This window comes from Triturus cristatus, chromosome 4_1, assembly GCF_964204655.1.
Source record: "Triturus cristatus chromosome 4_1, aTriCri1.1, whole genome shotgun sequence".
NCBI classification, from domain to species: domain Eukaryota; kingdom Metazoa; phylum Chordata; class Amphibia; order Caudata; family Salamandridae; genus Triturus; species Triturus cristatus.
The window spans coordinates 122,794,099-122,819,521 of NC_140585.1; the positions used below are offsets into that span (position 1 = coordinate 122,794,099).

A 25,423-nucleotide genomic window follows, 5' to 3' on the forward strand; every position below is an offset into this window, starting at 1 on the left:
TGATTAATCTTGCATTAGACATGCACTAACTCCTAAAAATTGTATCTCCCTTGGTTACTCATTCATGAGAAATGTATCTCCAAGATTAGGTAGGGCCTGAGTCTAGGTTAACATACAGTGATATCACTCCTATTCAAGTACTAAACATGCCAACCTGAAGTGTAAAACATCCCCTAGGTGTAGTTAAGGCATCAGTTAGGAGTGAACTGAACACTCATGTTATGGGCAATTAGACTTAAAATAAAGTGTGGACAGCAGTAACGTTACTTTTGAAATGTGATGCTGAGTGAGCACACAGGGGAATTAGCTCAAATGGTAGAGCGCTCGCGTAGCATGCGAGAGGTAGCGGGATCGATGCCCGCATTCTCCATTCTAAAATTTGCAAACATTTTACTTTTTAACTTGTAATTGCCATGGTTGTTGCAGAGTAAGAACAGAAAAGTCACAGATGGCTTTCAAATTTGGTGTCATTATAACAACTAAAGTGGTTTAATCAAAAGTGTTTAGGTATTCTATAGCACGTGAGAGGAATTTGATTTCTTATGCAATCTCAAAATGAAAATTTCACACCTTCCATTTTCATTTCGTCTTATTTTACTTGACATTCTTTCCTCTGAAGGATGTATAAAAGTGAAGTTCCTTGCAAAACAAGAGCAGAGGAATATCCAGAAACAATTTTCCTTAATAAAAAATGATGAGTCTGCATACCATATTTAAGTGGGAGCCCGGCTAGCTCAGTCGGTAGAGCATGAGACTCTTAATCTCAGGGAAGTGGGTTCGAGCCCCACGTTGGGCGAAAACGAGTATTTTTTGCTGGATGATAGCATTGGCTCTCATAATATGGTGATTAATCTTGCATTAGACATGCACTAACTCCTAAAAATTGTATCTCCCTTGGTTACTCATTCATGAGAAATGTATCTCCAAGATTAGGTAGGGCCTGAGTCTAGGTTAACATACAGTGATATCACTCCTATTCAAGTACTAAACATGCCAACCTGAAGTGTAAAACATCCCCTAGGTGTAGTTAAGGCATCAGTTAGGAGTGAACTGAACACTCATGTTATGGGCAATTAGACTTAAAATAAAGTGTGGACAGCAGTAACGTTACTTTTGAAATGTGATGCTGAGTGAGCACACAGGGGAATTAGCTCAAATGGTAGAGCGCTCGCTTAGCATGCGAGAGGTAGCGGGATCGATGCCCGCATTCTCCATTCTAAAATTTGCAAACATTTTACTTTTTAACTTGTAATTGCCATGGTTGTTGCAGAGTAAGAACAGAAAAGTCACAGATGGCTTTCAAATTTGGTGTCATTATAACAACTAAAGTGGTTTAATCAAAAGTGTTTAGGTATTCTATAGCACGTGAGAGGAATTTGATTTCTTATGCAATCTCAAAATGAAAATTTCACACCTTCCATTTTCATTTCGTCTTATTTTACTTGACATTCTTTCCTCTGAAGGATGTATAAAAGTGAAGTTCCTTGCAAAACAAGAGCAGAGGAATATCCAGAAACAGTTTTCCTTAATAAAAAATGATGAGTCTGCATACCATATTTAAGTGGGAGCCCGGCTAGCTCAGTCGGTAGAGCATGAGACTCTTAATCTCAGGGTCGTGGGTTCGAGCCCCACGTTGGGCGAAAACGAGTATTTTTTGCTGGATGATAGCATTGGCTCTCATAATATGGTGATTAATCTTGCATTAGACATGCACTAACTCCTAAAAATTGTATCTCCCTTGGTTACTCATTCATGAGAAATGTATCTCCAAGATTAGGTAGGGCCTGAGTCTAGGTTAACATACAGTGATATCACTCCTATTCAAGTACTAAACATGCCAACCTGAAGTGTAAAACATCCCCTAGGTGTAGTTAAGGCATCAGTTAGGAGTGAACTGAACACTCATGTTATGGGCAATTAGACTTAAAATAAAGTGTGGACAGCAGTAACGTTACTTTTGAAATGTGATGCTGAGTGAGCACACAGGGGAATTAGCTCAAATGGTAGAGCGCTCGCTTAGCATGCGAGAGGTAGCGGGATCGATGCCCGCATTCTCCATTCTAAAATTTGCATACTTTTTAACTTGTAATTGCCATGGTTGTTGCAGAGTAAGAACAGAAAAGTCACAGATGGCTTTCAAATTTGGTGTCATTATAACAACTAAAGTGGTTTAATCAAAAGTGTTTAGGTATTCTATAGCACGTGAGAGGAATTTGATTTCTTATGCAATCTCAAAATGAAAATTTCACACCTTCCATTTTCATTTCGTCTTATTTTACTTGACATTCTTTCCTCTGAAGGATGTATAAAAGTGAAGTTCCTTGCAAAACAAGAGCAGAGGAATATCCAGAAACAATTTTCCTTAATAAAAAATGATGAGTCTGCATACCATATTTAAGTGGGAGCCCGGCTAGCTCAGTCGGTAGAGCATGAGACTCTTAATCTCAGGGAAGTGGGTTCGAGCCCCATGTTGGGCGAAAACAAGTATTTTTTGCTGGATGATAGCATTGGCTCTCATAATATGGTGATTAATCTTGCATTAGACATGCACTAACTCCTAAAAATTGTATCTCCCTTGGTTACTCATTCATGAGAAATGTATCTCCAAGATAAGGTAGGGCCTGAGTCTAGGTTAACATACAGTGATATCACTCCTATTCAAGTACTAAACATGCCAACCTGAAGTGTAAAACATCCCCTAGGTGTAGTTAAGGCATCAGTTAGGAGTGAACTGAACACTCATGTTATGGGCAATTAGACTTAAAATAAAGTGTGGACAGCAGTAACGTTACTTTTGAAATGTGATGCTGAGTGAGCACACAGGGGAATTAGCTCAAATGGTAGAGCGCTCGCTTAGCATGCGAGAGGTAGCGGGATCGATGCCCGCATTCTCCATTCTAAAATTTGCATACATTTTACTTTTTAACTTGTAATTGCCATGGTTGTTGCAGAGTAAGAACAGAAAAGTCACAGATGGCTTTCAAATTTGGTGTCATTATAACAACTAAAGTGGTTTAATCAAAAGTGTTTAGGTATTCTATAGCACGTGAGAGGAATTTGATTTCTTATGCAATCTCAAAATGAAAATTTCACACCTTCCATTTTCATTTCGTCTTATTTTACTTGACATTCTTTCCTCTGAAGGATGTATAAAAGTGAAGTTCCTTGCAAAACAAGAGCAGAGGAATATCCAGAAACAGTTTTCCTTAATAAAAAATGATGAGTCTGCATACCATATTTAAGTGGGAGCCCGGCTAGCTCAGTCGGTAGAGCATGAGACTCTTAATCTCAGGGTCGTGGGTTCGAGCCCCACGTTGGGCGAAAACGAGTATTTTTTGCTGGATGATTGCATTGGCTCTCATAATATGGTGATTAATCTTGCATTAGACATGCACTAACTCCTAAAAATTGTATCTCCCTTGGTTACTCATTCATGAGAAATGTATCTCCAAGATTAGGTAGGGCCTGAGTCTAGGTTAACATACAGTGATATCACTCCTATTCAAGTACTAAACATGCCAACCTGAAGTGTAAAACATCCCCTAGGTGTAGTTAAGGCATCAGTTAGGAGTGAACTGAACACTCATGTTATGGGCAATTAGACTTAAAATAAAGTGTGGACAGCAGTAACGTTACTTTTGAAATGTGATGCTGAGTGAGCACACAGGGGAATTAGCTCAAATGGTAGAGCGCTCGCTTAGCATGCGAGAGGTAGCGGGATCGATGCCCGCATTCTCCATTCTAAAATTTGCAAACATTTTACTTTTTAACTTGTAATTGCCATGGTTGTTGCAGAGTAAGAACAGAAAAGTCACAGATGGCTTTCAAATTTGGTGTCATTATAACAACTAAAGTGGTTTAATCAAAAGTGTTTAGGTATTCTATAGCACGTGAGAGGAATTTGATTTCTTATGCAATCTCAAAATGAAAATTTCACACCTTCCATTTTCATTTCGTCTTATTTTACTTGACATTCTTTCCTCTGAAGGATGTATAAAAGTGAAGTTCCTTGCAAAACAAGAGCAGAGGAATATCCAGAAACAATTTTCCTTAATAAAAAATGATGAGTCTGCATACCATATTTAAGTGGGAGCCCGGCTAGCTCAGTCGGTAGAGCATGAGACTCTTAATCTCAGGGAAGTGGGTTCGAGCCCCACGTTGGGCGAAAACGAGTATTTTTTGCTGGATGATAGCATTGGCTCTCATAATATGGTGATTAATCTTGCATTAGACATGCACTAACTCCTAAAAATTGTATCTCCCTTGGTTACTCATTCATGAGAAATGTATCTCCAAGATAAGGTAGGGCCTGAGTCTAGGTTAACATACAGTGATATCACTCCTATTCAAGTACTAAACATGCCAACCTGAAGTGTAAAACATCCCCTAGGTGTAGTTAAGGCATCAGTTAGGAGTGAACTGAACACTCATGTTATGGGCAATTAGACTTAAAATAAAGTGTGGACAGCAGTAACGTTACTTTTGAAATGTGATGCTGAGTGAGCACACAGGGGAATTAGCTCAAATGGTAGAGCGCTCGCTTAGCATGCGAGAGGTAGCGGGATCGATGCCCGCATTCTCCATTCTAAAATTTGCATACATTTTACTTTTTAACTTGTAATTGCCATGGTTGTTGCAGAGTAAGAACAGAAAAGTCACAGATGGCTTTCAAATTTGGTGTCATTATAACAACTAAAGTGGTTTAATCAAAAGTGTTTAGGTATTCTATAGCACGTGAGAGGAATTTGATTTCTTATGCAATCTCAAAATGAAAATTTCACACCTTCCATTTTCATTTCGTCTTATTTTACTTGACATTCTTTCCTCTGAAGGATGTATAAAAGTGAAGTTCCTTGCAAAACAAGAGCAGAGGAATATCCAGAAACAGTTTTCCTTAATAAAAAATGATGAGTCTGCATACCATATTTAAGTGGGAGCCCGGCTAGCTCAGTCGGTAGAGCATGAGACTCTTAATCTCAGGGTCGTGGGTTCGAGCCCCACGTTGGGCGAAAACGAGTATTTTTTGCTGGATGATAGCATTGGCTCTCATAATATGGTGATTAATCTTGCATTAGACATGCACTAACTCCTAAAAATTGTATCTCCCTTGGTTACTCATTCATGAGAAATGTATCTCCAAGATTAGGTAGGGCCTGAGTCTAGGTTAACATACAGTGATATCACTCCTATTCAAGTACTAAACATGCCAACCTGAAGTGTAAAACATCCCCTAGGTGTAGTTAAGGCATCAGTTAGGAGTGAACTGAACACTCATGTTATGGGCAATTAGACTTAAAATACAGTGTGGACAGCAGTAACGTTACTTTTGAAATGTGATGCTGAGCGAGCACACAGGGGAATTAGCTCAAATGGTAGAGCGCTCGCTTAGCATACGAGAGGTAGCGGGATCGATGCCCGCATTCTCCATTCTAAAATTTGCATACATTTTACTTTTTAACTTGTAATTGCCATGGTTGTTGCAGAGTAAGAACAGAAAAGTCACAGATGGCTTTCAAATTTGGTGTCATTATAACAACTAAAGTGGTTTAATCAAAAGTGTTTAGGTATTCTATAGCACGTGAGAGGAATTTGATTTCTTATGCAATCTCAAAATGAAAATTTCACACCTTCCATTTTCATTTCGTCTTATTTTACTTGACATTCTTTCCTCTGAAGGATGTATAAAAGTGAAGTTCCTTGCAAAACAAGAGCAGAGGAATATCCAGAAACAGTTTTCCTTAATAAAAAATGATGAGTCTGCATACCATATTTAAGTGGGAGCCCGGCTAGCTCAGTCGGTAGAGCATGAGACTCTTAATCTCAGGGAAGTGGGTTCGAGCCCCACGTTGGGCGAAAACGAGTATTTTTTGCTGGATGATAGCATTGGCTCTCATAATATGGTGATTAATCTTGCATTAGACATGCACTAACTCCTAAAAATTGTATCTCCCTTGGTTACTCATTCATGAGAAATGTATCTCCAAGATTAGGTAGGGCCTGAGTCTAGGTTAACATACAGTGATATCACTCCTATTCAAGTACTAAACATGCCAACCTGAAGTGTAAAACATCCCCTAGGTGTAGTTAAGGCATCAGTTAGGAGTGAACTGAACACTCATGTTATGGGCAATTAGACTTAAAATAAAGTGTGGACAGCAGTAACGTTACTTTTGAAATGTGATGCTGAGTGAGCACACAGGGGAATTAGCTCAAATGGTAGAGCGCTCGCTTAGCATGCGAGAGGTAGCGGGATCGATGCCCGCATTCTCCATTTTAAAATTTGCATACATTTTACTTTTTAACTTGTAATTGCCATGGTTGTTGCAGAGTAAGAACAGAAAAGTCACAGATGGCTTTCAAATTTGGTGTCATTATAACAACTAAAGTGGTTTAATCAAAAGTGTTTAGGTATTCTATAGCACGTGAGAGGAATTTGATTTCTTATGCAATCTCAAAATGAAAATTTCACACCTTCCATTTTCATTTCGTCTTATTTTACTTGACATTCTTTCCTCTGAAGGATGTATAAAAGTGAAGTTCCTTGCAAAACAAGAGCAGAGGAATATCCAGAAACAGTTTTCCTTAATAAAAAATGATGAGTCTGCATACCATATTTAAGTGGGAGCCCGGCTAGCTCAGTCGGTAGAGCATGAGACTCTTAATCTCAGGGTCGTGGGTTCGAGCCCCACGTTGGGTGAAAACGAGTATTTTTTGCTGGATGATAGCATTGGCTCTCATAATATGGTGATTAATCTTGCATTAGACATGCACTAACTCCTAAAAATTGTATCTCCCTTGGTTACTCATTCATGAGAAATGTATCTCCAAGATTAGGTAGGGCCTGAGTCTAGGTTAACATACAGTGATATCACTCCTATTCAAGTACTAAACATGCCAACCTGAAGTGTAAAACATCCCCTAGGTGTAGTTAAGGCATCAGTTAGGAGTGAACTGAACACTCATGTTATGGGCAATTAGACTTAAAATAAAGTGTGGACAGCAGTAACGTTACTTTTGAAATGTGATGCTGAGTGAGCACACAGGGGAATTAGCTCAAATGGTAGAGCGCTCGCGTAGCATGCGAGAGGTAGCGGGATCGATGCCCGCATTCTCCATTCTAAAATTTGCAAACATTTTACTTTTTAACTTGTAATTGCCATGGTTGTTGCAGAGTAAGAACAGAAAAGTCACAGATGGCTTTCAAATTTGGTGTCATTATAACAACTAAAGTGGTTTAATCAAAAGTGTTTAGGTATTCTATAGCACGTGAGAGGAATTTGATTTCTTATGCAATCTCAAAATGAAAATTTCACACCTTCCATTTTCATTTCGTCTTATTTTACTTGACATTCTTTCCTCTGAAGGATGTATAAAAGTGAAGTTCCTTGCAAAACAAGAGCAGAGGAATATCCAGAAACAATTTTCCTTAATAAAAAATGATGAGTCTGCATACCATATTTAAGTGGGAGCCCGGCTAGCTCAGTCGGTAGAGCATGAGACTCTTAATCTCAGGGAAGTGGGTTCGAGCCCCACGTTGGGCGAAAACGAGTATTTTTTGCTGGATGATAGCATTGGCTCTCATAATATGGTGATTAATCTTGCATTAGACATGCACTAACTCCTAAAAATTGTATCTCCCTTGGTTACTCATTCATGAGAAATGTATCTCCAAGATTAGGTAGGGCCTGAGTCTAGGTTAACATACAGTGATATCACTCCTATTCAAGTACTAAACATGCCAACCTGAAGTGTAAAACATCCCCTAGGTGTAGTTAAGGCATCAGTTAGGAGTGAACTGAACACTCATGTTATGGGCAATTAGACTTAAAATAAAGTGTGGACAGCAGTAACGTTACTTTTGAAATGTGATGCTGAGTGAGCACACAGGGGAATTAGCTCAAATGGTAGAGCGCTCGCTTAGCATGCGAGAGGTAGCGGGATCGATGCCCGCATTCTCCATTCTAAAATTTGCAAACATTTTACTTTTTAACTTGTAATTGCCATGGTTGTTGCAGAGTAAGAACAGAAAAGTCACAGATGGCTTTCAAATTTGGTGTCATTATAACAACTAAAGTGGTTTAATCAAAAGTGTTTAGGTATTCTATAGCACGTGAGAGGAATTTGATTTCTTATGCAATCTCAAAATGAAAATTTCACACCTTCCATTTTCATTTCGTCTTATTTTACTTGACATTCTTTCCTCTGAAGGATGTATAAAAGTGAAGTTCCTTGCAAAACAAGAGCAGAGGAATATCCAGAAACAATTTTCCTTAATAAAAAATGATGAGTCTGCATACCATATTTAAGTGGGAGCCCGGCTAGCTCAGTCGGTAGAGCATGAGACTCTTAATCTCAGGGAAGTGGGTTCGAGCCCCACGTTGGGCGAAAACGAGTATTTTTTGCTGGATGATAGCATTGGCTCTCATAATATGGTGATTAATCTTGCATTAGACATGCACTAACTCCTAAAAATTGTATCTCCCTTGGTTACTCATTCATGAGAAATGTATCTCCAAGATAAGGTAGGGCCTGAGTCTAGGTTAACATACAGTGATATCACTCCTATTCAAGTACTAAACATGCCAACCTGAAGTGTAAAACATCCCCTAGGTGTAGTTAAGGCATCAGTTAGGAGTGAACTGAACACTCATGTTATGGGCAATTAGACTTAAAATAAAGTGTGGACAGCAGTAACGTTACTTTTGAAATGTGATGCTGAGTGAGCACACAGGGGAATTAGCTCAAATGGTAGAGCGCTCGCTTAGCATGCGAGAGGTAGCGGGATCGATGCCCGCATTCTCCATTCTAAAATTTGCATACATTTTACTTTTTAACTTGTAATTGCCATGGTTGTTGCAGAGTAAGAACAGAAAAGTCACAGATGGCTTTCAAATTTGGTGTCATTATAACAACTAAAGTGGTTTAATCAAAAGTGTTTAGGTATTCTATAGCACGTGAGAGGAATTTGATTTCTTATGCAATCTCAAAATGAAAATTTCACACCTTCCATTTTCATTTCGTCTTATTTTACTTGACATTCTTTCCTCTGAAGGATGTATAAAAGTGAAGTTCCTTGCAAAACAAGAGCAGAGGAATATCCAGAAACAGTTTTCCTTAATAAAAAATGATGAGTCTGCATACCATATTTAAGTGGGAGCCCGGCTAGCTCAGTCGGTAGAGCATGAGACTCTTAATCTCAGGGTCGTGGGTTCGAGCCCCACGTTGGGCGAAAACGAGTATTTTTTGCTGGATGATAGCATTGGCTCTCATAATATGGTGATTAATCTTGCATTAGACATGCACTAACTCCTAAAAATTGTATCTCCCTTGGTTACTCATTCATGAGAAATGTATCTCCAAGATTAGGTAGGGCCTGAGTCTAGGTTAACATACAGTGATATCACTCCTATTCAAGTACTAAACATGCCAACCTGAAGTGTAAAACATCCCCTAGGTGTAGTTAAGGCATCAGTTAGGAGTGAACTGAACACTCATGTTATGGGCAATTAGACTTAAAATACAGTGTGGACAGCAGTAACGTTACTTTTGAAATGTGATGCTGAGCGAGCACACAGGGGAATTAGCTCAAATGGTAGAGCGCTCGCTTAGCATACGAGAGGTAGCGGGATCGATGCCCGCATTCTCCATTCTAAAATTTGCATACATTTTACTTTTTAACTTGTAATTGCCATGGTTGTTGCAGAGTAAGAACAGAAAAGTCACAGATGGCTTTCAAATTTGGTGTCATTATAACAACTAAAGTGGTTTAATCAAAAGTGTTTAGGTATTCTATAGCACGTGAGAGGAATTTGATTTCTTATGCAATCTCAAAATGAAAATTTCACACCTTCCATTTTCATTTCGTCTTATTTTACTTGACATTCTTTCCTCTGAAGGATGTATAAAAGTGAAGTTCCTTGCAAAACAAGAGCAGAGGAATATCCAGAAACAGTTTTCCTTAATAAAAAATGATGAGTCTGCATACCATATTTAAGTGGGAGCCCGGCTAGCTCAGTCGGTAGAGCATGAGACTCTTAATCTCAGGGAAGTGGGTTCGAGCCCCACGTTGGGCGAAAACGAGTATTTTTTGCTGGATGATAGCATTGGCTCTCATAATATGGTGATTAATCTTGCATTAGACATGCACTAACTCCTAAAAATTGTATCTCCCTTGGTTACTCATTCATGAGAAATGTATCTCCAAGATTAGGTAGGGCCTGAGTCTAGGTTAACATACAGTGATATCACTCCTATTCAAGTACTAAACATGCCAACCTGAAGTGTAAAACATCCCCTAGGTGTAGTTAAGGCATCAGTTAGGAGTGAACTGAACACTCATGTTATGGGCAATTAGACTTAAAATAAAGTGTGGACAGCAGTAACGTTACTTTTGAAATGTGATGCTGAGTGAGCACACAGGGGAATTAGCTCAAATGGTAGAGCGCTCGCTTAGCATGCGAGAGGTAGCGGGATCGATGCCCGCATTCTCCATTTTAAAATTTGCATACATTTTACTTTTTAACTTGTAATTGCCATGGTTGTTGCAGAGTAAGAACAGAAAAGTCACAGATGGCTTTCAAATTTGGTGTCATTATAACAACTAAAGTGGTTTAATCAAAAGTGTTTAGGTATTCTATAGCACGTGAGAGGAATTTGATTTCTTATGCAATCTCAAAATGAAAATTTCACACCTTCCATTTTCATTTCGTCTTATTTTACTTGACATTCTTTCCTCTGAAGGATGTATAAAAGTGAAGTTCCTTGCAAAACAAGAGCAGAGGAATATCCAGAAACAGTTTTCCTTAATAAAAAATGATGAGTCTGCATACCATATTTAAGTGGGAGCCCGGCTAGCTCAGTCGGTAGAGCATGAGACTCTTAATCTCAGGGTCGTGGGTTCGAGCCCCACGTTGGGTGAAAACGAGTATTTTTTGCTGGATGATAGCATTGGCTCTCATAATATGGTGATTAATCTTGCATTAGACATGCACTAACTCCTAAAAATTGTATCTCCCTTGGTTACTCATTCATGAGAAATGTATCTCCAAGATTAGGTAGGGCCTGAGTCTAGGTTAACATACAGTGATATCACTCCTATTCAAGTACTAAACATGCCAACCTGAAGTGTAAAACATCCCCTAGGTGTAGTTAAGGCATCAGTTAGGAGTGAACTGAACACTCATGTTATGGGCAATTAGACTTAAAATAAAGTGTGGACAGCAGTAACGTTACTTTTGAAATGTGATGCTGAGTGAGCACACAGGGGAATTAGCTCAAATGGTAGAGCGCTCGCGTAGCATGCGAGAGGTAGCGGGATCGATGCCCGCATTCTCCATTCTAAAATTTGCAAACATTTTACTTTTTAACTTGTAATTGCCATGGTTGTTGCAGAGTAAGAACAGAAAAGTCACAGATGGCTTTCAAATTTGGTGTCATTATAACAACTAAAGTGGTTTAATCAAAAGTGTTTAGGTATTCTATAGCACGTGAGAGGAATTTGATTTCTTATGCAATCTCAAAATGAAAATTTCACACCTTCCATTTTCATTTCGTCTTATTTTACTTGACATTCTTTCCTCTGAAGGATGTATAAAAGTGAAGTTCCTTGCAAAACAAGAGCAGAGGAATATCCAGAAACAATTTTCCTTAATAAAAAATGATGAGTCTGCATACCATATTTAAGTGGGAGCCCGGCTAGCTCAGTCGGTAGAGCATGAGACTCTTAATCTCAGGGAAGTGGGTTCGAGCCCCACGTTGGGCGAAAACGAGTATTTTTTGCTGGATGATAGCATTGGCTCTCATAATATGGTGATTAATCTTGCATTAGACATGCACTAACTCCTAAAAATTGTATCTCCCTTGGTTACTCATTCATGAGAAATGTATCTCCAAGATAAGGTAGGGCCTGAGTCTAGGTTAACATACAGTGATATCACTCCTATTCAAGTACTAAACATGCCAACCTGAAGTGTAAAACATCCCCTAGGTGTAGTTAAGGCATCAGTTAGGAGTGAACTGAACACTCATGTTATGGGCAATTAGACTTAAAATAAAGTGTGGACAGCAGTAACGTTACTTTTGAAATGTGATGCTGAGTGAGCACACAGGGGAATTAGCTCAAATGGTAGAGCGCTCGCTTAGCATGCGAGAGGTAGCGGGATCGATGCCCGCATTCTCCATTCTAAAATTTGCATACATTTTACTTTTTAACTTGTAATTGCCATGGTTGTTGCAGAGTAAGAACAGAAAAGTCACAGATGGCTTTCAAATTTGGTGTCATTATAACAACTAAAGTGGTTTAATCAAAAGTGTTTAGGTATTCTATAGCACGTGAGAGGAATTTGATTTCTTATGCAATCTCAAAATGAAAATTTCACACCTTCCATTTTCATTTCGTCTTATTTTACTTGACATTCTTTCCTCTGAAGGATGTATAAAAGTGAAGTTCCTTGCAAAACAAGAGCAGAGGAATATCCAGAAACAGTTTTCCTTAATAAAAAATGATGAGTCTGCATACCATATTTAAGTGGGAGCCCGGCTAGCTCAGTCGGTAGAGCATGAGACTCTTAATCTCAGGGTCGTGGGTTCGAGCCCCACGTTGGGCGAAAACCAGTATTTTTTGCTGGATGATAGCATTGGCTCTCATAATATGGTGATTAATCTTGCATTAGACATGCACTAACTCCTAAAAATTGTATCTCCCTTGGTTACTCATTCATGAGAAATGTATCTCCAAGATTAGGTAGGGCCTGAGTCTAGGTTAACATACAGTGATATCACTCCTATTCAAGTACTAAACATGCCAACCTGAAGTGTAAAACATCCCCTAGGTGTAGTTAAGGCATCAGTTAGGAGTGAACTGAACACTCATGTTATGGGCAATTAGACTTAAAATACAGTGTGGACAGCAGTAACGTTACTTTTGAAATGTGATGCTGAGCGAGCACACAGGGGAATTAGCTCAAATGGTAGAGCGCTCGCTTAGCATACGAGAGGTAGCGGGATCGATGCCCGCATTCTCCATTCTAAAATTTGCATACATTTTACTTTTTAACTTGTAATTGCCATGGTTGTTGCAGAGTAAGAACAGAAAAGTCACAGATGGCTTTCAAATTTGGTGTCATTATAACAACTAAAGTGGTTTAATCAAAAGTGTTTAGGTATTCTATAGCACGTGAGAGGAATTTGATTTCTTATGCAATCTCAAAATGAAAATTTCACACCTTCCATTTTCATTTCGTCTTATTTTACTTGACATTCTTTCCTCTGAAGGATGTATAAAAGTGAAGTTCCTTGCAAAACAAGAGCAGAGGAATATCCAGAAACAGTTTTCCTTAATAAAAAATGATGAGTCTGCATACCATATTTAAGTGGGAGCCCGGCTAGCTCAGTCGGTAGAGCATGAGACTCTTAATCTCAGGGTCGTGGGTTCGAGCCCCACGTTGGGCAAAAACGAGTATTTTTTGCTGGATGATAGCATTGGCTCTCATAATATGGTGATTAATCTTGCATTAGACATGCACTAACTCCTAAAAATTGTATCTCCCTTGGTTACTCATTCATGAGAAATGTATCTCCAAGATTAGGTAGGGCCTGAGTCTAGGTTAACATACAGTGATATCACTCCTATTCAAGTACTAAACATGCCAACCTGAAGTGTAAAACATCCCCTAGGTGTAGTTAAGGCATCAGTTAGGAGTGAACTGAACACTCATGTTATGGGCAATTAGACTTAAAATAAAGTGTGGACAGCAGTAACGTTACTTTTGAAATGTGATGCTGAGTGAGCACACAGGGGAATTAGCTCAAATGGTAGAGCGCTCGCTTAGCATGCGAGAGGTAGCGGGATCGATGCCCGCATTCTCCATTCTAAAATTTGCATACTTTTTAACTTGTAATTGCCATGGTTGTTGCAGAGTAAGAACAGAAAAGTCACAGATGGCTTTCAAATTTGGTGTCATTATAACAACTAAAGTGGTTTAATCAAAAGTGTTTAGGTATTCTATAGCACGTGAGAGGAATTTGATTTCTTATGCAATCTCAAAATGAAAATTTCACACCTTCCATTTTCATTTCGTCTTATTTTACTTGACATTCTTTCCTCTGAAGGATGTATAAAAGTGAAGTTCCTTGCAAAACAAGAGCAGAGGAATATCCAGAAACAATTTTCCTTAATAAAAAATGATGAGTCTGCATACCATATTTAAGTGGGAGCCCGGCTAGCTCAGTCGGTAGAGCATGAGACTCTTAATCTCAGGGAAGTGGGTTCGAGCCCCATGTTGGGCGAAAACAAGTATTTTTTGCTGGATGATAGCATTGGCTCTCATAATATGGTGATTAATCTTGCATTAGACATGCACTAACTCCTAAAAATTGTATCTCCCTTGGTTACTCATTCATGAGAAATGTATCTCCAAGATTAGGTAGGGCCTGAGTCTAGGTTAACATACAGTGATATCACTCCTATTCAAGTACTAAACATGCCAACCTGAAGTGTAAAACATCCCCTAGGTGTAGTTAAGGCATCAGTTAGGAGTGAACTGAACACTCATGTTATGGGCAATTAGACTTAAAATAAAGTGTTGACAGCAGTAACGTTACTTTTGAAATGTGATGCTGAGTGAGCACACAGGGGAATTAGCTCAAATGGTAGAGCGCTCGCTTAGCATGCGAGAGGTAGCGGGATCGATGCCCGCATTCTCCATTCTAAAATTTGCATACATTTTACTTTTTAACTTGTAATTGCCATGGTTGTTGCAGAGTAAGAACAGAAAAGTCACAGATGGCTTTCAAATTTGGTGTCATTATAACAACTAAAGTGGTTTAATCAAAAGTGTTTAGGTATTCTATAGCACGTGAGAGGAATTTGATTTCTTATGCAATCTCAAAATGAAAATTTCACACCTTCCATTTTCATTTCGTCTTATTTTACTTGACATTCTTTCCTCTGAAGGATGTATAAAAGTGAAGTTCCTTGCAAAACAAGAGCAGAGGAATATCCAGAAACAGTTTTCCTTAATAAAAAATGATGAGTCTGCATACCATATTTAAGTGGGAGCCCGGCTAGCTCAGTCGGTAGAGCATGAGACTCTTAATCTCAGGGTCGTGGGTTCGAGCCCCACGTTGGGCGAAAACGAGTATTTTTTGCTGGATGATTGCATTGGCTCTCATAATATGGTGATTAATCTTGCATTAGACATGCACTAACTCCTAAAAATTGTATCTCCCTTGGTTACTCATTCATGAGAAATGTATCTCCAAGATTAGGTAGGGCCTGAGTCTAGGTTAACATACAGTGATATCACTCCTATTCAAGTACTAAACATGCCAACCTGAAGTGTAAAACATCCCCTAGGTGTAGTTAAGGCATCAGTTAGGAGTGAACTGAACACTCATGTTATGGGCAATTAGACTTAAAATAAAGTGTGGACAGCAGTAACGTTACTTTTGAAATGTGATGCTGAGTGAGCACACAGGGGAATTAGCTCAAATGGTAGAGCGCTCGCTTAGCATGCGAGAGGTAGCGGGATCGATGCCCGCATTCTCCATTCTAAAATTTGCAAACATTTTACTTTTTAACTTGTAATTGCCATGGTTGTTGCAGAGTAAGAACAGAAAAGTCACAGATGGCTTTCAAATTTGGTGTCATTATAACAACTAAAGTGGTTTAATCAAAAGTGTTTAGGTATTCTATAGCACGTGAGAGGAATTTGATTTCTTATGCAATCTCAAAATGAAAATTTCACACCTTCCATTTTCATTTCGTCTTATTTTACTTGACATTCTTTCCTCTGAAGGATGTATAAAAGTGAAGTTCCTTGCAAAACAAGAGCAGAGGAATATCCAGAAACAATTTTCCTTAATAAAAAATGATGAGTCTGCATACCATATTTAAGTGGGAGCCCGGCTAGCTCAGTCGGTAGAGCATGAGACTCTTAATCTCAGGGAAGTGGGTTCGAGCCCCACGTTGGGCGAAAACGAGTATTTTTTGCTGGATGATAGCATTGGCTCTCATAATATGGTGATTAATCTTGCATTAGACATGCACTAACTCCTAAAAATTGTATCTCCCTTGGTTACTCATTCATGAGAAATGTATCTCCAAGATAAGGTAGGGCCTGAGTCTAGGTTAACATACAGTGATATCACTCCTATTCAAGTACTAAACATGCCAACCTGAAGTGTAAAACATCCCCTAGGTGTAGTTAAGGCATCAGTTAGGAGTGAACTGAACACTCATGTTATGGGCAATTAGACTTAAAATAAAGTGTGGACAGCAGTAACGTTACTTTTGAAATGTGATGCTGAGTGAGCACACAGGGGAATTAGCTCAAATGGTAGAACGCTCGCTTAGCATGCGAGAGGTAGCGGGATCGATGCCCGCATTCTCCATTCTAAAATTTGCATACATTTTACTTTTTAACTTGTAATTGCCATGGTTGTTGCAGAGTAAGAACAGAAAAGTCACAGATGGCTTTCAAATTTGGTGTCATTATAACAACTAAAGTGGTTTAATCAAAAGTGTTTAGGTATTCTATAGCACGTGAGAGGAATTTGATTTCTTATGCAATCTCAAAATGAAAATTTCACACCTTCCATTTTCATTTCGTCTTATTTTACTTGACATTCTTTCCTCTGAAGGATGTATAAAAGTGAAGTTCCTTGCAAAACAAGAGCAGAGGAATATCCAGAAACAGTTTTCCTTAATAAAAAATGATGAGTCTGCATACCATATTGAAGTGGGAGCCCGGCTAGCTCAGTCGGTAGAGCATGAGACTCTTAATCTCAGGGTCGTGGGTTCGAGCCCCACGTTGGGCGAAAACGAGTATTTTTTGCTGGATGATAGCATTGGCTCTCATAATATGGTGATTAATCTTGCATTAGACATGCACTAACTCCTAAAAATTGTATCTCCCTTGGTTACTCATTCATGAGAAATGTATCTCCAAGATTAGGTAGGGCCTGAGTCTAGGTTAACATACAGTGATATCACTCCTATTCAAGTACTAAACATGCCAACCTGAAGTGTAAAACATCCCCTAGGTGTAGTTAAGGCATCAGTTAGGAGTGAACTGAACACTCATGTTATGGGCAATTAGACTTAAAATACAGTGTGGACAGCAGTAACGTTACTTTTGAAATGTGATGCTGAGCGAGCACACAGGGGAATTAGCTCAAATGGTAGAGCGCTCGCTTAGCATACGAGAGGTAGCGGGATCGATGCCCGCATTCTCCATTCTAAAATTTGCATACATTTTACTTTTTAACTTGTAATTGCCATGGTTGTTGCAGAGTAAGAACAGAAAAGTCACAGATGGCTTTCAAATTTGGTGTCATTATAACAACTAAAGTGGTTTAATCAAAAGTGTTTAGGTATTCTATAGCACGTGAGAGGAATTTGATTTCTTATGCAATCTCAAAATGAAAATTTCACACCTTCCATTTTCATTTCGTCTTATTTTACTTGACATTCTTTCCTCTGAAGGATGTATAAAAGTGAAGTTCCTTGCAAAACAAGAGCAGAGGAATATCCAGAAACAGTTTTCCTTAATAAAAAATGATGAGTCTGCATACCATATTTAAGTGGGAGCCCGGCTAGCTCAGTCGGTAGAGCATGAGACTCTTAATCTCAGGGAAGTGGGTTCGAGCCCCACGTTGGGCGAAAACGAGTATTTTTTGCTGGATGATAGCATTGGCTCTCATAATATGGTGATTAATCTTGCATTAGACATGCACTAACTCCTAAAAATTGTATCTCCCTTGGTTACTCATTCATGAGAAATGTATCTCCAAGATTAGGTAGGGCCTGAGTCTAGGTTAACATACAGTGATATCACTCCTATTCAAGTACTAAACATGCCAACCTGAAGTGTAAAACATCCCCTAGGTGTAGTTAAGGCATCAGTTAGGAGTGAACTGAACACTCATGTTATGGGCAATTAGACTTAAAATAAAGTGTGGACAGCAGTAACGTTACTTTTGAAATGTGATGCTGAGTGAGCACACAGGGGAATTAGCTCAAATGGTAGAGCGCTCGCTTAGCATGCGAGAGGTAGCGGGATCGATGCCCGCATTCTCCATTTTAAAATTTGCATACATTTTACTTTTTAACTTGTAATTGCCATGGTTGTTGCAGAGTAAGAACAGAAAAGTCACAGATGGCTTTCAAATTTGGTGTCATTATAACAACTAAAGTGGTTTAATCAAAAGTGTTTAGGTATTCTATAGCACGTGAGAGGAATTTGATTTCTTATGCAATCTCAAAATGAAAATTTCACACCTTCCATTTTCATTTCGTCTTATTTTACTTGACATTATTTCCTCTGAAGGATGTATAAAAGTGAAGTTCCTTGCAAAACAAGAGCAGAGGAATATCCAGAAACAGTTTTCCTTAATAAAAAATGATGAGTCTGCATACCATATTTAAGTGGGAGCCCGGCTAGCTCAGTCGGTAGAGCATGAGACTCTTAATCTCAGGGTCGTGGGTTCGAGCCCCACGTTGGGTGAAAACGAGTATTTTTTGCTGGATGATAGCATTGGCTCTCATAATATGGTGATTAATCTTGCATTAGACATGCACTAACTCCTAAAAATTGTATCTCCCTTGGTTACTCATTCATGAGAAATGTATCTCCAAGATTAGGTAGGGCCTGAGTCTAGGTTAACATACAGTGATATCACTCCTATTCAAGTACTAAACATGCCAACCTGAAGTGTAAAACATCCCCTAGGTGTAGTTAAGGCATCAGTTAGGAGTGAACTGAACACTCATGTTATGGGCAATTAGACTTAAAATACAGTGTGGACAGCAGTAACGTTACTTTTGAAATGTGATGCTGAGTGAGCACACAGGGGAATTAGCTCAAATGGTAGAGCGCTCGCTTAGCATACGAGAGGTAGCGGGATCGATTCCCGCATTCTCCATTCTAAAATTTGCATACATTTTACTTTTTAACTTGTAATTGCCATGGTTGTTGCAGAGTAAGAACAGAAAAGTCACAGATGGCTTTCAAATTTGGTGTCATTATAACAACTAAAGTGGTTTAATCAAAAGTGTTTAGGTATTCTATAGCACGTGAGAGGAATTTGATTTCTTATGCAATCTCAAAATGAAAATTTCACACCTTCCATTTTCATTTCGTCTTATTTTACTTGACATTCTTTCCTCTGAAGGATGTATAAAAGTGAAGTTCCTTGCAAAACAAGAGCAGAGGAATATCCAGAAACAATTTTCCTTAATAAAAAATGATGAGTCTGCATACCATATTTAAGTGGGAGCCCGGCTAGCTCAGTCGGTAGAGCATGAGACTCTTAATCTCAGGGAAGTGGGTTCGAGCCCCATGTTGGGCGAAAACAAGTATTTTTTGCTGGATGATAGCATTGGCTCTCATAATATGGTGATTAATCTTGCATTAGACATGCACTAACTCCTAAAAATTGTATCTCCCTTGGTTACTCATTCATGAGAAATGTATCTCCAAGATAAGGTAGGGCCTGAGTCTAGGTTAACATACAGTGATATCACTCCTATTCAAGTACTAAACATGCCAACCTGAAGTGTAAAACATCCCCTAGGTGTAGTTAAGGCATCAGTTAGGAGTGAACTGAACACTCATGTTATGGGCAATTAGACTTAAAATAAAGTGTGGACAGCAGTAACGTTACTTTTGAAATGTGATGCTGAGTGAGCACACAGGGGAATTAGCTCAAATGGTAGAGCGCTCGCTTAGCATGCGAGAGGTAGCGGGATCGATGCCCGCATTCTCCATTCTAAAATTTGCATACATTTTACTTTTTAACTTGTAATTGCCATGGTTGTTGCAGAGTAAGAACAGAAAAGTCACAGATGGCTTTCAAATTTGGTGTCATTATAACAACTAAAGTGGTTTAATCAAAAGTGTTTAGGTATTCTATAGCACGTGAGAGGAATTTGATTTCTTATGCAATCTCAAAATGAAAATTTCACACCTTCCATTTTCATTTCGTCTTATTTTACTTGACATTCTTTCCTCTGAAGGATGTATAAAAGTGAAGTTCCTTGCAAAACAAGAGCAGAGGAATATCCAGAAACAGTTTTCCTTAATAAAAAATGATGAGTCTGCATACCATATTTAAGTGGGAGCCCGGCTAGCTCAGTCGGTAGAGCATGAGACTCTTAATCTCAGGGTCGTGGGTTCGAGCCCCACGTTGGGCGAAAACGAGTATTTTTTGCTGGATGATTGCATTGGCTCTCATAATATGGTGATTAATCTTGCATTAGACATGCACTAACTCCTAAAAATTGTATCTCCCTTGGTTACTCATTCATGAGAAATGTATCTCCAAGATTAGGTAGGGCCTGAGTCTAGGTTAACATACAGTGATATCACTCCTATTCAAGTACTAAACATGCCAACCTGAAGTGTAAAACATCCCCTAGGTGTAGTTAAGGCATCAGTTAGGAGTGAACTGAACACTCATGTTATGGGCAATTAGACTTAAAATAAAGTGTGGACAGCAGTAACGTTACTTTTGAAATGTGATGCTGAGTGAGCACACAGGGGAATTAGCTCAAATGGTAGAGCGCTCGCTTAGCATGCGAGAGGTAGCGGGATCGATGCCCGCATTCTCCATTCTAAAATTTGCAAACATTTTACTTTTTAACTTGTAATTGCCATGGTTGTTGCAGAGTAAGAACAGAAAAGTCACAGATGGCTTTCAAATTTGGTGTCATTATAACAACTAAAGTGGTTTAATCAAAAGTGTTTAGGTATTCTATAGCACGTGAGAGGAATTTGATTTCTTATGCAATCTCAAAATGAAAATTTCACACCTTCCATTTTCATTTCGTCTTATTTTACTTGACATTCTTTCCTCTGAAGGATGTATAAAAGTGAAGTTCCTTGCAAAACAAGAGCAGAGGAATATCCAGAAACAATTTTCCTTAATAAAAAATGATGAGTCTGCATACCATATTTAAGTGGGAGCCCGGCTAGCTCAGTCGGTAGAGCATGAGACTCTTAATCTCAGGGAAGTGGGTTCGAGCCCCACGTTGGGCGAAAACGAGTATTTTTTGCTGGATGATAGCATTGGCTCTCATAATATGGTGATTAATCTTGCATTAGACATGCACTAACTCCTAAAAATTGTATCTCCCTTGGTTACTCATTCATGAGAAATGTATCTCCAAGATAAGGTAGGGCCTGAGTCTAGGTTAACATACAGTGATATCACTCCTATTCAAGTACTAAACATGCCAACCTGAAGTGTAAAACATCCCCTAGGTGTAGTTAAGGCATCAGTTAGGAGTGAACTGAACACTCATGTTATGGGCAATTAGACTTAAAATAAAGTGTGGACAGCAGTAACGTTACTTTTGAAATGTGATGCTGAGTGAGCACACAGGGGAATTAGCTCAAATGGTAGAGCGCTCGCTTAGCATGCGAGAGGTAGCGGGATCGATGCCCGCATTCTCCATTCTAAAATTTGCATACATTTTACTTTTTAACTTGTAATTGCCATGGTTGTTGCAGAGTAAGAACAGAAAAGTCACAGATGGCTTTCAAATTTGGTGTCATTATAACAACTAAAGTGGTTTAATCAAAAGTGTTTAGGTATTCTATAGCACGTGAGAGGAATTTGATTTCTTATGCAATCTCAAAATGAAAATTTCACACCTTCCATTTTCATTTCGTCTTATTTTACTTGACATTCTTTCCTCTGAAGGATGTATAAAAGTGAAGTTCCTTGCAAAACAAGAGCAGAGGAATATCCAGAAACAGTTTTCCTTAATAAAAAATGATGAGTCTGCATACCATATTTAAGTGGGAGCCCGGCTAGCTCAGTCGGTAGAGCATGAGACTCTTAATCTCAGGGTCGTGGGTTCGAGCCCCACGTTGGGCGAAAACGAGTATTTTTTGCTGGATGATAGCATTGGCTCTCATAATATGGTGATTAATCTTGCATTAGACATGCACTAACTCCTAAAAATTGTATCTCCCTTGGTTACTCATTCATGAGAAATGTATCTCCAAGATTAGGTAGGGCCTGAGTCTAGGTTAACATACAGTGATATCACTCCTATTCAAGTACTAAACATGCCAACCTGAAGTGTAAAACATCCCCTAGGTGTAGTTAAGGCATCAGTTAGGAGTGAACTGAACACTCATGTTATGGGCAATTAGACTTAAAATACAGTGTGGACAGCAGTAACGTTACTTTTGAAATGTGATGCTGAGCGAGCACACAGGGGAATTAGCTCAAATGGTAGAGCGCTCGCTTAGCATACGAGAGGTAGCGGGATCGATGCCCGCATTCTCCATTCTAAAATTTGCATACATTTTACTTTTTAACTTGTAATTGCCATGGTTGTTGCAGAGTAAGAACAGAAAAGTCACAGATGGCTTTCAAATTTGGTGTCATTATAACAACTAAAGTGGTTTAATCAAAAGTGTTTAGGTATTCTATAGCACGTGAGAGGAATTTGATTTCTTATGCAATCTCAAAATGAAAATTTCACACCTTCCATTTTCATTTCGTCTTATTTTACTTGACATTCTTTCCTCTGAAGGATGTATAAAAGTGAAGTTCCTTGCAAAACAAGAGCAGAGGAATATCCAGAAACAGTTTTCCTTAATAAAAAATGATGAGTCTGCATACCATATTTAAGTGGGAGCCCGGCTAGCTCAGTCGGTAGAGCATGAGACTCTTAATCTCAGGGAAGTGGGTTCGAGCCCCACGTTGGGCGAAAACGAGTATTTTTTGCTGGATGATAGCATTGGCTCTCATAATATGGTGATTAATCTTGCATTAGACATGCACTAACTCCTAAAAATTGTATCTCCCTTGGTTACTCATTCATGAGAAATGTATCTCCAAGATTAGGTAGGGCCTGAGTCTAGGTTAACATACAGTGATATCACTCCTATTCAAGTACTAAACATGCCAACCTGAAGTGTAAAACATCCCCTAGGTGTAGTTAAGGCATCAGTTAGGAGTGAACTGAACACTCATGTTATGGGCAATTAGACTTAAAATAAAGTGTGGACAGCAGTAACGTTACTTTTGAAATGTGATACTGAGTGAGCACACAGGGGAATTAGCTCAAATGGTAGAGCGCTCGCTTAGCATGCGAGAGGTAGCGGGATCGATGCCCGCATTCTCCATTTTAAAATTTGCATACATTTTACTTTTTAACTTGTAATTGCCATGGTTGTTGCAGAGTAAGAACAGAAAAGTCACAGATGGCTTTCAAATTTGGTGTCATTATAACAACTAAAGTGGTTTAATCAAAAGTGTTTAGGTATTCTATAGCACGTGAGAGGAATTTGATTTCTTATGCAATCTCAAAATGAAAATTTCACACCTTCCATTTTCATTTCGTCTTATTTTACTTGACATTCTTTCCTCTGAAGGATGTATAAAAGTGAAGTTCCTTGCAAAACAAGAGCAGAGGAATAGCCAGAAACAGTTTTCCTTAATAAAAAATGATGAGTCTGCATACCATATTTAAGTGGGAGCCCGGCTAGCTCAGTCGGTAGAGCATGAGACTCTTAATCTCAGGGAAGTGGGTTCGAGCCCCACGTTGGGCGAAAACGAGTATTTTTTGCTGGATGATAGCATTGGCTCTCATAATATGGTGATTAATCTTGCATTAGACATGCACTAACTCCTAAAAATTGTATCTCCCTTGGTTACTCATTCATGAGAAATGTATCTCCAAGATTAGGTAGGGCCTGAGTCTAGGTTAACATACAGTGATATCACTCCTATTCAAGTACTAAACATGCCAACCTGAAGTGTAAAACATCCCCTAGGTGTAGTTAAGGCATCAGTTAGGAGTGAACTGAACACTCATGTTATGGGCAATTAGACTTAAAATAAAGTGTGGACAGCAGTAACGTTACTTTTGAAATGTGATGCTGAGTGAGCACACAGGGGAATTAGCTCAAATGGTAGAGCGCTCGCTTAGCATGCGAGAGGTAGCGGGATCGATGCCCGCATTCTCCATTTTAAAATTTGCATACATTTTACTTTTTAACTTGTAATTGCCATGGTTGTTGCAGAGTAAGAACAGAAAAGTCACAGATGGCTTTCAAATTTGGTGTCATTATAACAACTAAAGTGGTTTAATCAAAAGTGTTTAGGTATTCTATAGCACGTGAGAGGAATTTGATTTCTTATGCAATCTCAAAATGAAAATTTCACACCTTCCATTTTCATTTCGTCTTATTTTACTTGACATTATTTCCTCTGAAGGATGTATAAAAGTGAAGTTCCTTGCAAAACAAGAGCAGAGGAATATCCAGAAACAGTTTTCCTTAATAAAAAATGATGAGTCTGCATACCATATTTAAGTGGGAGCCCGGCTAGCTCAGTCGGTAGAGCATGAGACTCTTAATCTCAGGGTCGTGGGTTCGAGCCCCACGTTGGGTGAAAACGAGTATTTTTTGCTGGATGATAGCATTGGCTCTCATAATATGGTGATTAATCTTGCATTAGACATGCACTAACTCCTAAAAATTGTATCTCCCTTGGTTACTCATTCATGAGAAATGTATCTCCAAGATTAGGTAGGGCCTGAGTCTAGGTTAACATACAGTGATATCACTCCTATTCAAGTACTAAACATGCCAACCTGAAGTGTAAAACATCCCCTAGGTGTAGTTAAGGCATCAGTTAGGAGTGAACTGAACACTCATGTTATGGGCAATTAGACTTAAAATACAGTGTGGACAGCAGTAACGTTACTTTTGAAATGTGATGCTGAGTGAGCACACAGGGGAATTAGCTCAAATGGTAGAGCGCTCGCTTAGCATACGAGAGGTAGCGGGATCGATTCCCGCATTCTCCATTCTAAAATTTGCATACATTTTACTTTTTAACTTGTAATTGCCATGGTTGTTGCAGAGTAAGAACAGAAAAGTCACAGATGGCTTTCAAATTTGGTGTCATTATAACAACTAAAGTGGTTTAATCAAAAGTGTTTAGGTATTCTATAGCACGTGAGAGGAATTTGATTTCTTATGCAATCTCAAAATGAAAATTTCACACCTTCCATTTTCATTTCGTCTTATTTTACTTGACATTCTTTCCTCTGAAGGATGTATAAAAGTGAAGTTCCTTGCAAAACAAGAGCAGAGGAATATCCAGAAACAATTTTCCTTAATAAAAAATGATGAGTCTGCATACCATATTTAAGTGGGAGCCCGGCTAGCTCAGTCGGTAGAGCATGAGACTCTTAATCTCAGGGAAGTGGGTTCGAGCCCCATGTTGGGCGAAAACAAGTATTTTTTGCTGGATGATAGCATTGGCTCTCATAATATGGTGATTAATCTTGCATTAGACATGCACTAACTCCTAAAAATTGTATCTCCCTTGGTTACTCATTCATGAGAAATGTATCTCCAAGATAAGGTAGGGCCTGAGTCTAGGTTAACATACA

General features: G+C 38.8%; 29 non-coding genes across 29 annotated transcripts; all 29 read left to right on the forward strand.

Annotated features, from left to right (window-relative positions):
• Nucleotides 1-1,141: 1,141 nt before the first annotated feature.
• TRNAA-AGC (transfer RNA alanine (anticodon AGC)) lies at nt 1,142-1,214 on the forward strand. The gene has a single exon. It is a non-coding gene; the product is annotated as a tRNA-Ala (tRNA).
• A 353-nt stretch (nt 1,215-1,567) lies between these two features.
• TRNAK-CUU (transfer RNA lysine (anticodon CUU)) lies at nt 1,568-1,640 on the forward strand. The gene has a single exon. It is a non-coding gene; the product is annotated as a tRNA-Lys (tRNA).
• Nucleotides 1,641-1,985: 345 nt separating this feature from the next.
• Nucleotides 1,986-2,058, forward strand: TRNAA-AGC (transfer RNA alanine (anticodon AGC)). The gene has a single exon. It is a non-coding gene; the product is annotated as a tRNA-Ala (tRNA).
• A 764-nt stretch (nt 2,059-2,822) lies between these two features.
• TRNAA-AGC (transfer RNA alanine (anticodon AGC)) lies at nt 2,823-2,895 on the forward strand. Its single transcript has one exon. It is a non-coding gene; the product is annotated as a tRNA-Ala (tRNA).
• Nucleotides 2,896-3,248: 353 nt separating this feature from the next.
• On the forward strand, nt 3,249-3,321 carry TRNAK-CUU (transfer RNA lysine (anticodon CUU)). The gene has a single exon. It is a non-coding gene; the product is annotated as a tRNA-Lys (tRNA).
• Nucleotides 3,322-3,666: 345 nt separating this feature from the next.
• TRNAA-AGC (transfer RNA alanine (anticodon AGC)) lies at nt 3,667-3,739 on the forward strand. The gene has a single exon. It is a non-coding gene; the product is annotated as a tRNA-Ala (tRNA).
• Nucleotides 3,740-4,510: 771 nt separating this feature from the next.
• Nucleotides 4,511-4,583, forward strand: TRNAA-AGC (transfer RNA alanine (anticodon AGC)). The gene has a single exon. It is a non-coding gene; the product is annotated as a tRNA-Ala (tRNA).
• A 353-nt stretch (nt 4,584-4,936) lies between these two features.
• On the forward strand, nt 4,937-5,009 carry TRNAK-CUU (transfer RNA lysine (anticodon CUU)). Its single transcript has one exon. It is a non-coding gene; the product is annotated as a tRNA-Lys (tRNA).
• A 1,189-nt stretch (nt 5,010-6,198) lies between these two features.
• TRNAA-AGC (transfer RNA alanine (anticodon AGC)) lies at nt 6,199-6,271 on the forward strand. Its single transcript has one exon. It is a non-coding gene; the product is annotated as a tRNA-Ala (tRNA).
• Nucleotides 6,272-7,886: 1,615 nt separating this feature from the next.
• TRNAA-AGC (transfer RNA alanine (anticodon AGC)) lies at nt 7,887-7,959 on the forward strand. Its single transcript has one exon. It is a non-coding gene; the product is annotated as a tRNA-Ala (tRNA).
• A 771-nt stretch (nt 7,960-8,730) lies between these two features.
• On the forward strand, nt 8,731-8,803 carry TRNAA-AGC (transfer RNA alanine (anticodon AGC)). The gene has a single exon. It is a non-coding gene; the product is annotated as a tRNA-Ala (tRNA).
• Nucleotides 8,804-9,156: 353 nt separating this feature from the next.
• Nucleotides 9,157-9,229, forward strand: TRNAK-CUU (transfer RNA lysine (anticodon CUU)). The gene has a single exon. It is a non-coding gene; the product is annotated as a tRNA-Lys (tRNA).
• A 1,189-nt stretch (nt 9,230-10,418) lies between these two features.
• TRNAA-AGC (transfer RNA alanine (anticodon AGC)) lies at nt 10,419-10,491 on the forward strand. The gene has a single exon. It is a non-coding gene; the product is annotated as a tRNA-Ala (tRNA).
• Nucleotides 10,492-12,106: 1,615 nt separating this feature from the next.
• TRNAA-AGC (transfer RNA alanine (anticodon AGC)) lies at nt 12,107-12,179 on the forward strand. The gene has a single exon. It is a non-coding gene; the product is annotated as a tRNA-Ala (tRNA).
• Nucleotides 12,180-12,532: 353 nt separating this feature from the next.
• TRNAK-CUU (transfer RNA lysine (anticodon CUU)) lies at nt 12,533-12,605 on the forward strand. The gene has a single exon. It is a non-coding gene; the product is annotated as a tRNA-Lys (tRNA).
• Nucleotides 12,606-13,376: 771 nt separating this feature from the next.
• On the forward strand, nt 13,377-13,449 carry TRNAK-CUU (transfer RNA lysine (anticodon CUU)). The gene has a single exon. It is a non-coding gene; the product is annotated as a tRNA-Lys (tRNA).
• Nucleotides 13,450-13,794: 345 nt separating this feature from the next.
• On the forward strand, nt 13,795-13,867 carry TRNAA-AGC (transfer RNA alanine (anticodon AGC)). Its single transcript has one exon. It is a non-coding gene; the product is annotated as a tRNA-Ala (tRNA).
• A 764-nt stretch (nt 13,868-14,631) lies between these two features.
• On the forward strand, nt 14,632-14,704 carry TRNAA-AGC (transfer RNA alanine (anticodon AGC)). Its single transcript has one exon. It is a non-coding gene; the product is annotated as a tRNA-Ala (tRNA).
• A 353-nt stretch (nt 14,705-15,057) lies between these two features.
• TRNAK-CUU (transfer RNA lysine (anticodon CUU)) lies at nt 15,058-15,130 on the forward strand. The gene has a single exon. It is a non-coding gene; the product is annotated as a tRNA-Lys (tRNA).
• A 345-nt stretch (nt 15,131-15,475) lies between these two features.
• TRNAA-AGC (transfer RNA alanine (anticodon AGC)) lies at nt 15,476-15,548 on the forward strand. Its single transcript has one exon. It is a non-coding gene; the product is annotated as a tRNA-Ala (tRNA).
• Nucleotides 15,549-16,745: 1,197 nt separating this feature from the next.
• Nucleotides 16,746-16,818, forward strand: TRNAK-CUU (transfer RNA lysine (anticodon CUU)). Its single transcript has one exon. It is a non-coding gene; the product is annotated as a tRNA-Lys (tRNA).
• Nucleotides 16,819-18,007: 1,189 nt separating this feature from the next.
• TRNAA-AGC (transfer RNA alanine (anticodon AGC)) lies at nt 18,008-18,080 on the forward strand. The gene has a single exon. It is a non-coding gene; the product is annotated as a tRNA-Ala (tRNA).
• Nucleotides 18,081-19,695: 1,615 nt separating this feature from the next.
• TRNAA-AGC (transfer RNA alanine (anticodon AGC)) lies at nt 19,696-19,768 on the forward strand. Its single transcript has one exon. It is a non-coding gene; the product is annotated as a tRNA-Ala (tRNA).
• Nucleotides 19,769-20,121: 353 nt separating this feature from the next.
• On the forward strand, nt 20,122-20,194 carry TRNAK-CUU (transfer RNA lysine (anticodon CUU)). The gene has a single exon. It is a non-coding gene; the product is annotated as a tRNA-Lys (tRNA).
• Nucleotides 20,195-20,539: 345 nt separating this feature from the next.
• On the forward strand, nt 20,540-20,612 carry TRNAA-AGC (transfer RNA alanine (anticodon AGC)). The gene has a single exon. It is a non-coding gene; the product is annotated as a tRNA-Ala (tRNA).
• Nucleotides 20,613-21,383: 771 nt separating this feature from the next.
• TRNAA-AGC (transfer RNA alanine (anticodon AGC)) lies at nt 21,384-21,456 on the forward strand. The gene has a single exon. It is a non-coding gene; the product is annotated as a tRNA-Ala (tRNA).
• A 353-nt stretch (nt 21,457-21,809) lies between these two features.
• Nucleotides 21,810-21,882, forward strand: TRNAK-CUU (transfer RNA lysine (anticodon CUU)). Its single transcript has one exon. It is a non-coding gene; the product is annotated as a tRNA-Lys (tRNA).
• A 1,189-nt stretch (nt 21,883-23,071) lies between these two features.
• On the forward strand, nt 23,072-23,144 carry TRNAA-AGC (transfer RNA alanine (anticodon AGC)). Its single transcript has one exon. It is a non-coding gene; the product is annotated as a tRNA-Ala (tRNA).
• Nucleotides 23,145-23,915: 771 nt separating this feature from the next.
• On the forward strand, nt 23,916-23,988 carry TRNAA-AGC (transfer RNA alanine (anticodon AGC)). The gene has a single exon. It is a non-coding gene; the product is annotated as a tRNA-Ala (tRNA).
• The last annotated feature ends 1,435 nt before the right edge of the window (nt 23,989-25,423 follow it).